Below are 15,486 nucleotides of genomic sequence, written 5' to 3' on the forward strand. Positions count from 1 at the left end.
TTAGAAAATGAGATTAAGGGGCACCTGGGTTGCTCGGTCCTTAAGCATCTGCCTTCAGTTCAGGTCATGATCCCAGGGTCCTGGGGTAGATCCCAACATCGGACTTCCTGCTCAGGAGGAAGCCTGTTTCTGCCTCTCCTGTGTCCCTGGCTTGTGTTTCCTCTCTCACTGTCTCCATCAAATTAAGGAATAAAATCATTTTTTTAAAAATGAGATTAAAACCAGTGAGATTTTACACCTAGAAATGAAAATATGGTGTAGAATTTCTAAGAGATTGACAAACTAAAGACAATGGAAAAAAACAAGAGCATCCGCTCTCCAAAAACAACAACAGACTCTAGAACCCAAGTTTATACAGATAAATCAACGTGACAGGGTCCTGCTTCAGTGTTTTCATTCATTCATAACAAATTGGGATCTTACCTGTAAGTTGCAAAGCATGATTGATGAGAATGGGGATCAGCATTTGCCATAAATTACTGAAGTCCTGTTGTAGCAAAAAGAGTATGTGCGGTCAGCTTCTGTGCTTTGTTATCGCGGTGCTAAAACTTGAAAATTGCTCTACTTGTGTTGGACATTCAATTCTCTAGCTTGGGCCGGGGAGGGAGCAGGCCAAATCCTAGGTCCTGGTAGATTCTTTAATCTGAGGTTTCATAGTGGACTCGTGGCAAACCTAAAAACAGAACTTGCATTTTAGTTTTCCTTGAGTAAGCTTTAGATATTATATAGAATTGGCCTGTTATTCCTCATTTTCAAATACAGAATTTAGGATTGAGAAACAGTGTATAAGTTAACTTCTTAGTCTTTTGGAAGACATCATCTCTAATACTTGTACTTTTACATAGGTTAGAGAACACAGCATGTTGATTCACCTGTAGCAAGACGACTGGTCATTCACACAGATTCAAAATGGTAGAAATAAAATCAAATGGGAAGTCTGAACATTCTTATCTGGGTTTTCATCCCATAAAGTGAGATTTATTCAGAAAGGCCTGCATTCTGCCTCTGTTGGTGTAACCACGTGTAATGCGAAATTGAATAAGCTTATCGATGGCATCCTTCTTTGTTAGGGGTTGGCACTCTTTTTCTGTAAGAGGCCAGAGACGGAATAACTTTTGCTATCCAGAGGGGCTGGATGATCTCCATCACAACTGCTCAACTCTGTTGTTGTAGTCTAAGAGTCCTGAGGACAATAAGCAATGAGTGGAATGTCAAGTAGGAAAACTTGACAAAAATGGGCGGGGGGAGTGGGCCCAATTTTCCCAGCAGACTAGTTTGCTGACCCTGATCTGTGTTTTCAGAGAAACTTAAACAATTAACTAAGTGAAAGAAATAATCAGAGTTTCAGAGTTTTAGGCTGTCGTTTCCATTACGCTTTTCTCTTCTTGGTGCCAAATTAGTGTGATTTTTAAAAACCTCTATGAATTATTTCTATTATTTGGAAAAGAAACCATTGGCATTAATAATTCTAAGAGAATAAAACTCTTAAATTTTAAAAATTTTAATCTTAATTACTACTTAGCCAGAAAAATATGTACAATGTACATATACATAGCCAGAAAAATATGTACAATGTACAATGTATATAAGCAATGCAATGCAGAAATTACATAGCTTCTATAGATTGTACATATTAACAGTATCTTAATATCCTTGTACATCATTGTACATCCTTGTACACCATGTACAATGTATATCATTGTACATTGTACATATTAACACTATCTTAATATCCTTATTTTAGTTTGTTTAAAAAAAAAAAAGTAGGACAACTTGTTGGTACAAATCCGGTTCATGTTACTGCAGTGCAAACTCCAAGGAGAGACCTGGAAATAGACCCCAGCCGAAAAAGTGAAGGAATCCTAACATGACTTAATGCCTTCACTGTTTTTGAAAATGGTAGGTGAAAGTCATAGAGTAGTGGATTGTGTGTAAGTGGTAAAAGGCAAGATGGAAAATGAGATGTATGGTTTTCCTTATGGCAGGAAAGGAATGGAGAAGGGAAAGAAACAATTGAGTGTCTATGTCTTGGGCATTGTGCTAGAGTCTTTTGTTTTTGGTGTTTTGTAAATAGGCTCGGTCATAGTAAAAATTTTATTTAGGCTTTGTCTTGTTGTGAATCTCAAATTCGAGCTCTTGCTGGGCTAGAGGTTTTTGAACTGTAAAAGCAACCATGCAAGGTATTTTTACCTCCTTATTTGCAGCTGAGAGAACTAAAGCTCAGAAAAGTTACTGTCACAGTAAATGGTAGAGCCAGGATTAAAACAAGGGCTTTATAATTACAAAGCCCAGCCTCCTTCCATTGTGCTACATTGTACAGATGTGATTCTCGAAGGCAGCAGAATGTCTGAGGCATACATCAACATCTTGGAGAAGCCTGGGGATGGCTTTCCTTCACAGTCTGTGTTGACTCTCAGGGATGCATGGCTTTTTTAGTATGAAGGAGGAGATGTTCCTCAGAATTGTAGAGGACAGATGGTGCTACTTAATTCTGAGGCAAAGTGGACATAATTACTTCAAGAGTGAAGTGCTTTCGGTCCTATCTAGTAGGACATGCTTTCGGCTCAGGTCATGATCCCAGGGTCCTAGGATCGAGCCCCGCATCGGGCTCTCTGCTCAGCAGGAAGCCTGCTTCCTCCTCTCCCTCTGCCTGCCTCTCTGCCTACTTGTGATCTCTCTCTCTCTGTCAAATAAATAAATAAAATCTTAAAAAAAAAAAAAAGAGTGCCTTAACCTTCAGATACATGCAGATGGCTAATAAATCCTGGTGTACAAGGGGCGAGATAGGTAAATGACTAATTTGGATGTTACTTGGCTTGTAGGAAACACCCCTCCCCCACCCCACAAAAAATCCTGTCTGGGCAAGCAGAACATTGGTGTCAGCTCTTGCAATGGAAAATTCAGTTCTTCACCCAGTGTACAGATCAAAGCCAGTTCACTGACCCAGAACCCACTGATTAAAGATCCTTCTGGAAGGACCTTGCAAAGCCACAAGGACATATGATAAACACTCCTCTAATCCTCTCCCAAAGGAATGTACAGGCTTTTGCGAGGTTAACTATAAACTAGAATGAGTGGAATATTCAAACCGATTGCAGATTCTCACATACAGTTTCTTGAGCTAATGCAGCTACTGTGCCATCAGAAACACCATCACGACTCTCGACTTGGAAAGGAAGCAATGGAGATGTTGGAGTTCTGGCACAAGATAATCTTACAGTGCTTCTGGTGGGTGCCTGTGTGTAGGGAAATGGGTACACACACCAACTAAGTAACTGACAGAACAGCCCCCCCCCCTTTTTTTTTGCTGACTTATAAAGTAACAGCAAATAAAAGCCAGGGAAAAGGTGCCAAATGGGAAATTTTCTATCCTTTCAAAGAAGTTTGAACCAACATCACATTCCACCCAGAATTTCAAAAGATTATCCCCATCTTCATAGACTTAAAGGACTTAGGAACAGGGGTTCCCACTATATCCCTTCTGATTGGACTATCTGTAGCCTCCCCACCCAACCAAAGAGGGGAATTCTAGTAGATGATGGTGGTGTTCATTAACTGATCCAAGTAGCAGTCCCAGTCCCAGCTGCTGTACTGAACCTAATGTTTTAGGCAAATTGTCATTAGCTCTGGCATTTGTAATGTGCTGTTTCTCTGTTACATGTGTTCTTCTCAATTCCCATCTGGGGAATCAGCAATAATTTATATTCGCATGAAAAGGGAAGCAAGAGATACTCGTTTTCTTGGTATGTACCGTGTTTTTCCTGATTGGCGCCCCAGCAAAGTTTGCAGGGACCTTTGTCATCTTGCTTTTCTAATAGAACATTGTGCTTGTAAAGTTTATTCATGGTGTCCTACTAGATAGATCAATTAGCAGAAGGTGGCAAGTATTGCATAAGTATTCCAAAACTAACCAGAAGGCATATGCATTTGGGGAGGTGGGTAATAAGCCCTGTGAAGATTCAGGGTCAGCAATATTGGTGAAATCTGTGGGTTGGTAGATCATCTTTACTACAGACGGCTGATCGAGTGACAAGGTACACTATACTTAGCAGTAAGGCTCAGTTCCACTTATTGGGTGACTTAGAAGACTGGCAAGTTATACAGGGGCTTGGAGTAAGGGGAAGGCTCTACAACAGGTTTGGTACTATAGGGTAGGTGATTGTGCTAGAAGTTTTCATGATAGAAAAGGAGCCTGAGGCATCAATGGCAATCCCCAATCAAGAGGTATAGTGCAGACTTTGAGAATTTAAAACAAGGCATTTTCTTTTCTTTATTCTTTCTTTTTTTTTAAGTTTATTTATTTATTTTAGAGAGAATGTGCACAAAGCAGGAGGGGCAGAGGGAGAGGAAGAGGGAGAGACAATCTGAAGCAGACTCCGCTCTGTCTGAGAAGCCTGAGAAGGGGCTCTAATCTCACGACTCTGAGATCACAAGCTGAGCTGACTGATCAAGACTAAGATGCTTAAGTGACTGTGCCAACCAGATGCCCTGAAAGACCTTTTCTTCTGTAGTGGAAAAGTATTCACCATTTCAAAAATAGCTCCTAGGGGCACCTGGGTGGCTCAGTCAGTTAAACATTGGCCTTTGGCTCAGGTCATGAACCCAGGGTCCCAGGACTGAGCCCTGCATCAGGCTCCTTGCTTAGCAGGGAGTCTGCTTCTCCCTCTCCCTCTGCCACTCATCCTGCTTGTACTCTCTTGCTCTCTTTCTTTCAAATAATTAAATAAAATATTTTCAAAAAAATAGCTCCTTGAAGTCCAGAATTGTGATGCCACCAACTTTGGCTTTCTTTTTCAATATTCCTTTGGCTATTCACAGTCTTTTCTGGTTCCGTATAAATTTTAGGATTATTTGTTCCATTTCTTTGAAAAAAATGGATGGTACTTTGATAGGAATTGCATTAAATGTGTAGATTGCTTTAGGTAGCATAGACATTTTCACAATATTTATTCTTCCAATCCAGGAGCATGGAACATTTTTCCATTTCTTTGTGTCTTCCTCAATTTCTTTCATGAGTACTTTATAGTTTTCTGGGTATAGATTCTTAGTCTCTTTGGCTAGGTTTATTCCTAGGTATCTTATAGTTTTGGGTGCAATTGTAAATGGGATTGACTCCTTAACTTCTCTTTCTTCTGTCTTCTTGTTGGTGTAGAGAAATGCAACTGATTTCTATGCATTGATTTTATATCCTGACACTTTACTGAATTCCTGTACAAGTTCTAGCAGTTTTGGAGTGGAGTCTTTTGGGTTTTCCACATATAGTATCATATAATCTGTGAAGAGTGATAGTTTGACTTCTTCTTTGCCGATTTGGATGCCTTTAATTTCTTTTTGTTGTCTGATTGCTGAGGCTAGGACTTCTAGTACTATGTTGAATAGCAGTAGTGATAACGGTCATCCCTGCTGTGTTCCTGACCTTAGCAGAAAAGCTTTCAGTTTTTCTCCATTGAGAATGATATTTGCAATGGGTTTTTCATAGATGGCTTTGATGATATTGAGGTATGTGCCCTCTATCCCTACACTTTGAAGAGTTTTGAGCAGGAAGGGATGCTGTACTTTGTCAAATGCTTTTTCAGCATCTATGGAGAGTATCATATGGTTCTTGTTCTTTCTTTTATTAATGTGTTGTATCACATTGATTGATTTGCAGATGTTGAACCAACCTTGAAGCCCTGGAATAAATCCCACTTGGTCGTGGTGAATAATCCTTTTAATGTACTGTTGAATCCTATTGGCTAGTATTTTGGTGAGAATTTTTGCATCTGTGTTCATCAAGGATATTGGTCTGTAGTTCTCTTTTTTGATGGGATCCTTGTCTGGTTTTGGGATCAAGGTGATGCTGGCCTCATAAAATGAGTTTGGAAGTTTTCCTTCCATTTCTATTTTTTGGAACAGTTTCAGGAGAATAGGAATTAATGCAGAAAAATGAAATTGGATCATTTCCTTACACCACACACGAAAATGGACTCAAAATGGATGAAGGACCTCAATGTGAGAAAGGAATCCATCAACATCCTTGAGGAGAACACAGGCAGCAACCTCTTCGACCTCAGCCGCAGCAACATCTTCCTAGGAACATCGTCAAAGGCAAGGGAAGCAAGGGCAAAAATGAACTATTGGGATTTCATCAAGATCAAAAGCTTTTGCACAGCAAAGGAAACAGTTAACAAAACCAAAAGACAACTGACAGAATGGGAGAAGATATTTGCAAACGACATATCAGATAAAGGGCTAGTGTCCAGAATCTATAAAGAACTTAGCAAACTCAACACCCAAAGAACAAATAATCCAATCAAGAAATGGGCAGAAGACATGAACAGACATTTCTGCAAAGAAGACATCCAGATGGCCAACAGACACATGAAAAAGTGCTCCATATCACTCGGCATCAGGGAAATACAAATCAAAACCACAATGAGATACCACCTCACACCAGTCAGAATGGCTAAAATTAACAAGTCAGGAAATGACAGATGCTGGCGAGGATGCGGAGAAAGGGGAGCCCTCCTACACTGTTGGTGGGAATGCAAGCTGGTGCAACCACTCTGGAAAACAGCATGGAGGTTCCTCAAAATGTTGAAAATAGAACTACCCTATGACCCAGCAATTGCACTGCTGGGTATTTACCCTAAAGATACAAACGTAGTGATCTGAAGGGGCATGTGCACCCGAATGTTTATAGCAGCAATGTCTACAATAGCCAAACTATGGAAAGAACCTAGATGTCCATCAACAGACAAATGGATAAAGAAGATGTGGTATATATACACAATGGAATACTATGCAGCCATCAAAAGAAATGAAGTCTTGCCATTTGCGACGACGTGGATGGAACTAGAGGGTATCATGCTTAGCGAAATAAGTCAATCGGAGAAAGACAACTATCATATGATCTCCCTGATATGAGGGAGAGGAGATGCAACATGGGGGTTAAGGGGGTAGGAGAAGAGTAAATGAAGCAAGATGGGATTGAGAGGGAGATAAACCATAAGTGACTCTTAATCTCACAAAACAAACTGAGGGTTGCTGGGGTGAGGGGGGTTGGGAGGGGGAGTGGGGTTATTATGGACATTGGGGAGAGTATGTGCTATGGTGAGTGCTGTGAAGTGTGTAAACCTGGCGATTCACAGACCTGTACCCCTGGGGAAAAAAATATATGTTTATAAAAAATAAAATTAAAAAAAAATAGCTCCTCACTTTTTATGGGGCCTTGATAAAAACTTAGTGCTTGACCTTGCAACGCCAAATGACTTTGCAATTGCTATACTTAGCATGACATGAGTTTTATTATATCCATTATTAATAATGATAATAATATTTTGAGCTTTAATTATAGCACAATCACTAATTATATGGCCATAATCAAGAGTTCTCACATCATTTGTTTCTAATGTAAGTTTTTTTAAAAATTATATTTCCTTTTTTTTCAATAGTAATTTTTTTTGTGGAATTATAAGGGACTTGATCACTCTACTCTTATCAATAGATAGATCATCCATAGAGAAAATTAATAAAGAAAATGTCTTTGAATGACACATTGGATCAGATAGACATAATATACAAAGAAAATAGAACATCCCATCCCTATACAAGAGAATACACATTGTTTACAAGTACACATGATACATTCCCCAGAAGAGATCATGTATTAAGCCATAAACAAGCCTCAATAAATTTAAGAAGAATAAAATCATACCATGCATCTTTTCCAATAACAATAGTATGAAACTAGAAATACATGCCAAGAAAAATAAACACAAACATGTGGAGACTAAAAGAGATGATACTAAACAACTAGTGGGTAAATGAAACAATCAAAGAAGAAATTGAAGAAAGATGGCAACAAATGGAAATGAGAACACAACAGTCCAAGACTTTGGGACAGAGCAAAAGCAATTCTAAGAGGGAAGTATACAATATAAGCCTACCTCAAGAAATAAGAAAAAGCTCAAATAAAACTCTAACCTTACAGCTAAAGGAATAAGAAAAAGAATAAACAAAGCCCAAGGTGAGTATATCCCCTATTACTAATAACTGCTCTGGAATATACTGGCATGTACTAGAATTATTATTAGGTTAACTGAGTATAAGGTCACTCCACTTAGGGATGATATCTTATGATCAACAGAAAGAGAGGGAAACCATTGAGTCCACTTCTCAGGCCATAAATGGAACACCATGTTGGTGCTTGTCAGATGTGAACTCTGGCTCCACTCTGACAGTTGGAAAAGGGAAATTCTCCTAGGAGGCAAAGCTGAGACCCGTATTCATGGAAGTTCACTTGGCATGGGTGAAGAAGAGATATGGGCACCTAAAGAGTGAGCAATAGCTGAGCTGGTTGGGTAGAAGTCTTGAAGCAGTATAATGAAAAGATCAGAGTGACAAATATGTGGGAAACTGGATTCTGGAGGGTCTTTTGGGAGTGGTTACAAGACATAGATTTTTGTGTTCCTGTTAATGTCGAAAAGAAAGCCTCAGTGCTAAGAAGTCAACAGTAAGTGGCTAGAGAGAATGACTTCTTCAGAAAACCTTGTCACTCTACTGCTGGTTCACTGGGCTACCCATGGCCTGAGTGCTGGTGATGGCTAAGAGCAGGGACTTGGTCTTAACAGAACTAAACTAGCAAGTGCCACTTCCATGTCCACCATGCCAGTGTCAGAGATGAGTACTGACCCCTCAATAGAGCACTGTCCTTCAAAGACATCATTGACAAGGCAAGAAACAACAAATGTTGGAGAGGCTGTGGAGGAAGGGGAATCCTCTTACACTGTTGGTGGGAATGCAAGCTGGTACAGCCATTCTGGAAAACAGTGTGGAGGTTCATCAAAAAGTTAAAAATAGAGCTACCCTATGACCCAGCAATTGCTATACTGGGTATTTACTCCCAAGATACAGATGTAGTGAAAAGAAAGGGCACATGCACCCCAATGTTCATAGCAGCAATGTCCATAATAACAAAACTCTAGAAGAATGGATGCAGAAGACATGGTCCATATACACAATGGAGTATTACTCAGCCATCAGAAAGGATGAATACCCAACTTTTGCATCAACATGGTTGGGACTGAAGGAGATTATGCTGAGTGAAATAAGTCAAGCAGAAAAAGTCAATTATATGGTTTCACTTACTTGTGGAACATAAGGAATAGCATGGAGGACACTGAAGGCAGGGGAAAATGAAGGGGGAAAAATCAGAGGGGGAGATGAACCATGAGAGACTATGGACTCCGGGAATCAAACTGAGGATTTTGGGGGTGGGGGGTGGGGGAATTAGCCTGGTGATGGGTATTAAGGAGTGCACATATTGCACGGAGCACTGGGTGTTATACGCAAACAATGAATCATGGAACACTACATCAAAAACTAATGATGTACTATATGGTGAGTAACATAACATAATATTAAAAAAATACCACAAACGCAGAAAAAAAAAAACACAAAAAACAAAAACAAAAAACAAAGACATAACCTAACCCCTTAGCGGTAGATTGGTTATATTTGCTCCTCCATTCTGGAAGGGGGTGGCAATTCATCATTATAAGGATATGTATCTTTCTGGCCTGCATACAGTATCTCTGTATGCGCATTTCTAGCACTCACAGAGTGCCCCTTCTACTGTCCTGGGTCTTCTATACAAAATTGTTTTAGACAAAGAAACACATTCTGTATCAATAAGTATGATAAATGGATCATAAGGATGGAGTCAATTCATCTTTTTGTCTACTCTTGGCCCAAAGGTACAGTTGTGGAATGGCCTATATTACAGCTCAGGAAAGAAGTGAGGCCAAGGACAAAACTCTGAGGGTTTGGATTGCTGTTCTGTAGGCTGTGGTACATGAAGTGAACTATCTATTTCCAATAGATAGTAGAATTTTCCCATTAACAAGAACACATTGCTTTGGGAACTGAAAGGGAAGAAGCAAGATGAGCTCCTCTTACTACCACCCAGGGGCAACTCGCTTGTAAAATGGCCGTTTCTCTGCCTGCACCTGTGGGCATTTCTGGATTTGTGGAAGAATGCTTCTGAGGATACAGTAAGGGTTCTACTGAACTTGAAAGTATGGCAACAACCTGGACACTTTCAACTCCAGGTCACTGCCAGTGGACTGTCAGGCCAAGAAAGGGGTTGCCATATTGGCAAGGATGATTGATTCTAGTCACCATGGGGAATCATGGTTGATATTATACAGTGAGTACAGAGAAACATATGTCTAAAGGGCAGGAGATTATGGGGGCATCTTGGTGTATTTCTGCCCAGCAGTAATGATGATCAAGTAGTCATGTTCATGGCTTAACATTTTCTGACTCTAGTATATTATTTGATTACATTCACTTTGTGTTTAATTTTTTGTCTTCTTCTAGAATGTACATTACACAATGCCAGGTATTTACTTTGTTCATTTATGTACTTTAAGTGGCTAAAACATAGTAGTGATTCTATAAATATTTTTGAATATATGAAGAACTACTAATGTAACTAATAAAAATTGAGAAGGAACAGAAGTATTAGAAGCTAGCATAAGTGTACAAATTCTTCCTATTTCATATATGGGGGTTAATATATTGTCTCATATTCTGGTAAATCAAAACATACAAAGTAAGCATGTTATTTAAAGTTTAATGTTAATGGGTAGGGAGAGAGTAGTTGGGTTATGGACACTGGGGAGGATATGTGCCATGGTGAGTGCTGTGAAGTGTGTAAGCCTGACGATTCACAGACCTACACACCTACGGGCTAGTAATACATTATATGTTAATTAAAAAAGAAAAAAAAAGTTTAATATTAAGTACCCAGAATGAATTAAAATAGACCTTATTATCAGTGGTCCTCTAGGGAGTATAAATGGGTTTGGGAAGAAAACTTTGGTTTATTTTAAATTCTTATTTTTATCAAATAGCTGTGCATAGTTAAAACTATTCTATAAACTTTATAAAAGCAATTATTTTGAACTTCCAGTTCTCTTTATTTGCATTTAACTCAAATTTTCTAAATTTTAAGCTTACACTGCTATTTTTACATATTCTCTAAATGAGTACTCACTGTTAACATGTTTATGGAAATATTGCTCCTTGCTGATTCAAGGAGTGTGCTTTACCTGGGTTTCCAAATTTTTCTAGATTTCTGCTTTACAATTGCTTTCTATGTTTAGTATATTACCCCCAAATATGCATATAGCTATATCATACATCTTGTAGTCATAAATCCAAATGATTGTCCACAGTTTGAAAGTCTCTATCAGCTTTTATTTCTTCCCACTGATGTCCACCTTTGCATAATTGTTCATCTTTCTGCTCTAAACTAACCTTGTTGGTCTAGTCTTACCTTGGATGCCCTTTCTTGGTCTCTTCTCTCTTGTTCTCCAGAAGTGTAGACACACCAAACCAATTTCCAATAATAGACCTATAACTTGGAAACCAAGGAGGGAAACCAGGTTAGTTTGGTTTTTTTTTGTTGTTGTTGTTTTTTTTAGATCTATGCCTTCATTTTTTTTCCCCCTTGGTTTGCTCTGTCACTTGATTTAAACATACATACATACAAACATTTATTTATTTTTGGTGCTAGTCAAGAAAGAAGAGAGAGAATATTTTGGAATCCTTGCTTGACTGAGAGATACTTCCATTCTGTCGTCTGTCATGAGGGATAATTTGTATGTATATGGAATGACAGTCTTTGTGCTGTGTATTGCCTCCTAGTACTTAGCATTGGAGAAGCCAAAGCTTTGCTGATGCCCATTCTCTTTATAGATGCTCCCCACGCCCCCAGAGATGTGGGGATCTTTATTATTCACTAAGATTATGTAATTTTTTTCTTCCATCTTTTATGCTAGGCACTTGGTGATCAGTTACAATTTGAGACCCTTGTTCTTTCATTCTGAAAAATTGCCTATTTCCCTTATAGCTTTAGAGGAAGTCTTTTTACGTCCCCTTTTCTGTGCTCTTGCTGTTATTTTGCTATTGTCATCATTTGCTTCTATGATTGAAACATGAACCCAGAGATTCTATTGGCATATCTCTGATAATACAGAAGAAGCCAAGTTATGGAGAAGAACATAGAGCCCATGTGCAAAAGAAGCAGAGATGGGAAGTGAGTAAGTTGTCTTCGCTACCTGTCCGGGTTATTCCTGTGGTTCCCCAAACTGTTTTTTCCCCTCAGGTGATAGGGAGATTTTTTTTTTTTTTTAAGATTTTATTTCTTTTATTTGACAGAGATTACAAGTAGGCAGAGAAGCAGGCAGAGAGAGAGAGGAGGAAGCAGGCTCCCTGCTGAGCAGAGAGTCCAATGTGGGGCTCGATCCCAGGACCCTGGGATCATGACCTGAGCCGAAGGCAGAGGCTTTAACCCACTGAGCCACCCAGGTGCCCCGGTGATAGGGAGATTTTGATTGAGTTGCATTTTGATTTAGTTTGATCTATGTTTCTGTCACAACTCTGAAATGAGTTCTGAATATTACAGAGTTATGCTCCTGAAACATGGAGGGGAAGTCATTGGCTTGGGCTATTTGTTTTCAGAGATACAATGATTTTATTAAAATTCCCTTGACTCTTTGATATCTAATGATGGCTGAGAGCCTCTTTCTCCCCTAATAAGTGATCACCATCTAAGAGAAGAGATTGTTGTTTTAAGAATCTTGCTTGGTTTTAATTTCATGAGTCTGAGGATTTTAAATCTCATATGACTTTATTGAGGAAACTGAAAGCAGCATTCTTGATGTCCTTAAAGAGAAGATAATGTAAATTGTTTGGAGATAATTTAGTCCTATCCCTGCTCAAATTTAGATTTTTTAAAAGATTTTTTAAATCTAATTTCAAAATTCGATTTTTTGTTTGTTCCCTTGTTTCAGATTTTTATTTAAATTGTAGTTGGTTAACATACAGTGTAATACTGTTTCAGGAGCAGAATTTAGAGATTCATCATTTATATATAACACCCAGTACTTGTCATAACAAGTGCTCTCCATAATGTCCATCACCTATTTAGACCATCCCCTGCCCGCCTCCCTCCATCAACCCTCAGTTTGTTCTCTTTAGTTAAGTGTCTCTTATGATTTGCTTCCCTCTCTCACTTTTTTCCTTCTCAGGTGTTCATCTATTTTGTTCCTTAAATTCCACATATGAGTGAAGTCATATGAAATGTCTTTCTCTGACTGACTTATTTTGCTTAGCAAAATATCTTCTAGTTCCAGCCACAGTGTTGCAATGTTGCAATGACAAGATGTCATTCTTTTTTTTTTAATTTTTTAAAGGTTTCATTTATTTATTTGACAGACAGAGATCACAAGTAGGCCGAGAGAGAGAGAGAGAGAGAGAGAGAGAGAGAGGAGGAAGCAGGCTCCCTGCTGAGCAGAGACCCTGATGTGGGGCTCTATCCCATGCCCCTGGGATCACGACCTGAGTGGAGGGCAGAGGCTTTAACCCACTGAGCCACCCATGCACCCTGATTTCATTCTTTTTGATGGCTGAGTAGTATTCCACCACACACACACACACACACACACACACACACACACACCCCTTATTCTTTACCCATTCATCAGTTGATGGGCATTTGGGCTCTTTCCATAGTTTGGCTATTGTTGATAATGCTTCTATAAACATCAGGGTTCATGTGTCCCTTCAAGTCTGTATTTTTGTACTCTTTCAGCAAATACCTAGTAGTGCAATTGCTGGGTCCTAGGGTGGTTGTATTTTTAATTTTTTGAGGAACATCCATACTGTTTTCCAGAGTGGCTACACCACTTAGCATTCCCACCACCAGAATAAGGGGGTTCCTGTTTCTCCACATCCTCACCAATACTTGTTGTTTCCCATGTTATCAATTTTAGTCATTCTGACAGGTATGAGGGTGATAGCTCATGGTTTTGATTTGTATTTCCCTGATGATGAGTGATGCTGAGCGTCTTGAAAGTTAGATTTAAACAATATGGTTCCAAATATTTTTGAGGGAGGGTTCTCAAACATTTAAGGCTCATGTATACACTTGAAAATCATTGTCATGATTAAGATGTTAAGCTGTGTTTCACCACATCAGCACTAAGCACATTTGCAGAAAAATGTTAAAGTCACGAAACATATGAACTTTCATATTAAAATTTGTCTCTAAATTTCTGTACAACTTTGATGGCTTACAGCAACAAATATGTCATTAGTACAAAAGTAAAATGTAAAACTGTGAACATCAAAATTGTATGCATTATGAAGTTACTTATATTAAAAATGATTTGATTCACAAAAAAATCCACCAGAAAAAATTTGACATAGAGGTTCTTTTAGAAGACTTAGTGTGTTTAAAATTGTTCAATTTTTCAGGAGCATTTCTAAGTAAAGGGTATAAAATTCTATAGGCTATTGCCATATTTGAATTTTTGTAATCATGCTGAATGTCTTGACTTCTTGAAAAACTGTAATCATAAAAAATTCAGAACAAACAAAGTTGCGTATATTTCCAGGTTTATGTCATAGGACATTAAAAGATTACCTACTACCCAAACACCAACAAATTTCTTTGTTTTAGGTTTGACACATGGTAGGGCCGCTGGCAGATTATGTGTTTTATGGGCAAGGGTCAGCCTGTTACAGAAATGTGAGTACTCGGAGAGAGGAAGAAAAATTATTTTTATCAACATTTTAAATCTTTTTCAGTGTATTCATTATTGAATCCAAAATAAACATTTCAACTCTCATTTTTCATCATTAGACTTCAGTGGCACAGCATTGATCATTTTAGGTCACGGTTTTTCTATAACATCAGTTAAAAAGGGATTTAGTTGAGGAATGTGCTATGCTAACAGTTAGTAGGAATAATGAATGGAGGAAAACATACCCACTCTGTGTAGACTTTCCATCTGTGGAGTTTTTGTGAGGAGGAGACCAGTTATTTTGGCTGAGTGCACCCAAGATGCTTTAATCATGGTGCAAATAGGGAAAAATCCTTAAATCAGAGAATTGGATTCTATCAGGATGTAGCTGGCATTTTTGTAGGAGAAAATCTTTTCTATTTTTGGAGCTTTGAACCATGGCCAACTTGTTAAGAACATAAATCCTACTTCCCTTTCACTAGGTTTTCATATATTTTGATGTATTCTTAGGTTCATCTAGATTTAAAACTTAGAATTGAACTCTTCCTAGGGAACAGAATTTTTTTTCCACCATGAAGTGATTATCTTTGTCTTTAGTAATGCTTTTTGCCTTCACATCTATGTTGATAGTAATCCTGGAACTATTTCTTGGTGACAGTTTGCGTGGTAAAAGTAGTTCATCGTTTTACTTTGGTCCTTACATTTTCATGTGTTTGTAAGTATATTAAAATTGATTTTTGAAAAATCAAGTCAGACAATCTTAGACTTACTTCATTTTTTTCCCCCTGCATGTTGTACATTTCTCTTTCCTTTCTTGACTTCTGGGATGATTAAGTGTTTTTTTCTCACTTATTTTTTTTTTAAGATTTGTTTATTTATTTATTTGAGAAAGAGAGAAAATGTACATAAC

Source organism: Lontra canadensis, unplaced genomic scaffold, assembly GCF_010015895.1.
Source record: "Lontra canadensis isolate GAN:19392208 unplaced genomic scaffold, GSC_riverotter_1.0 scaffold5, whole genome shotgun sequence".
Lineage (NCBI taxonomy): Eukaryota > Metazoa > Chordata > Mammalia > Carnivora > Mustelidae > Lontra > Lontra canadensis.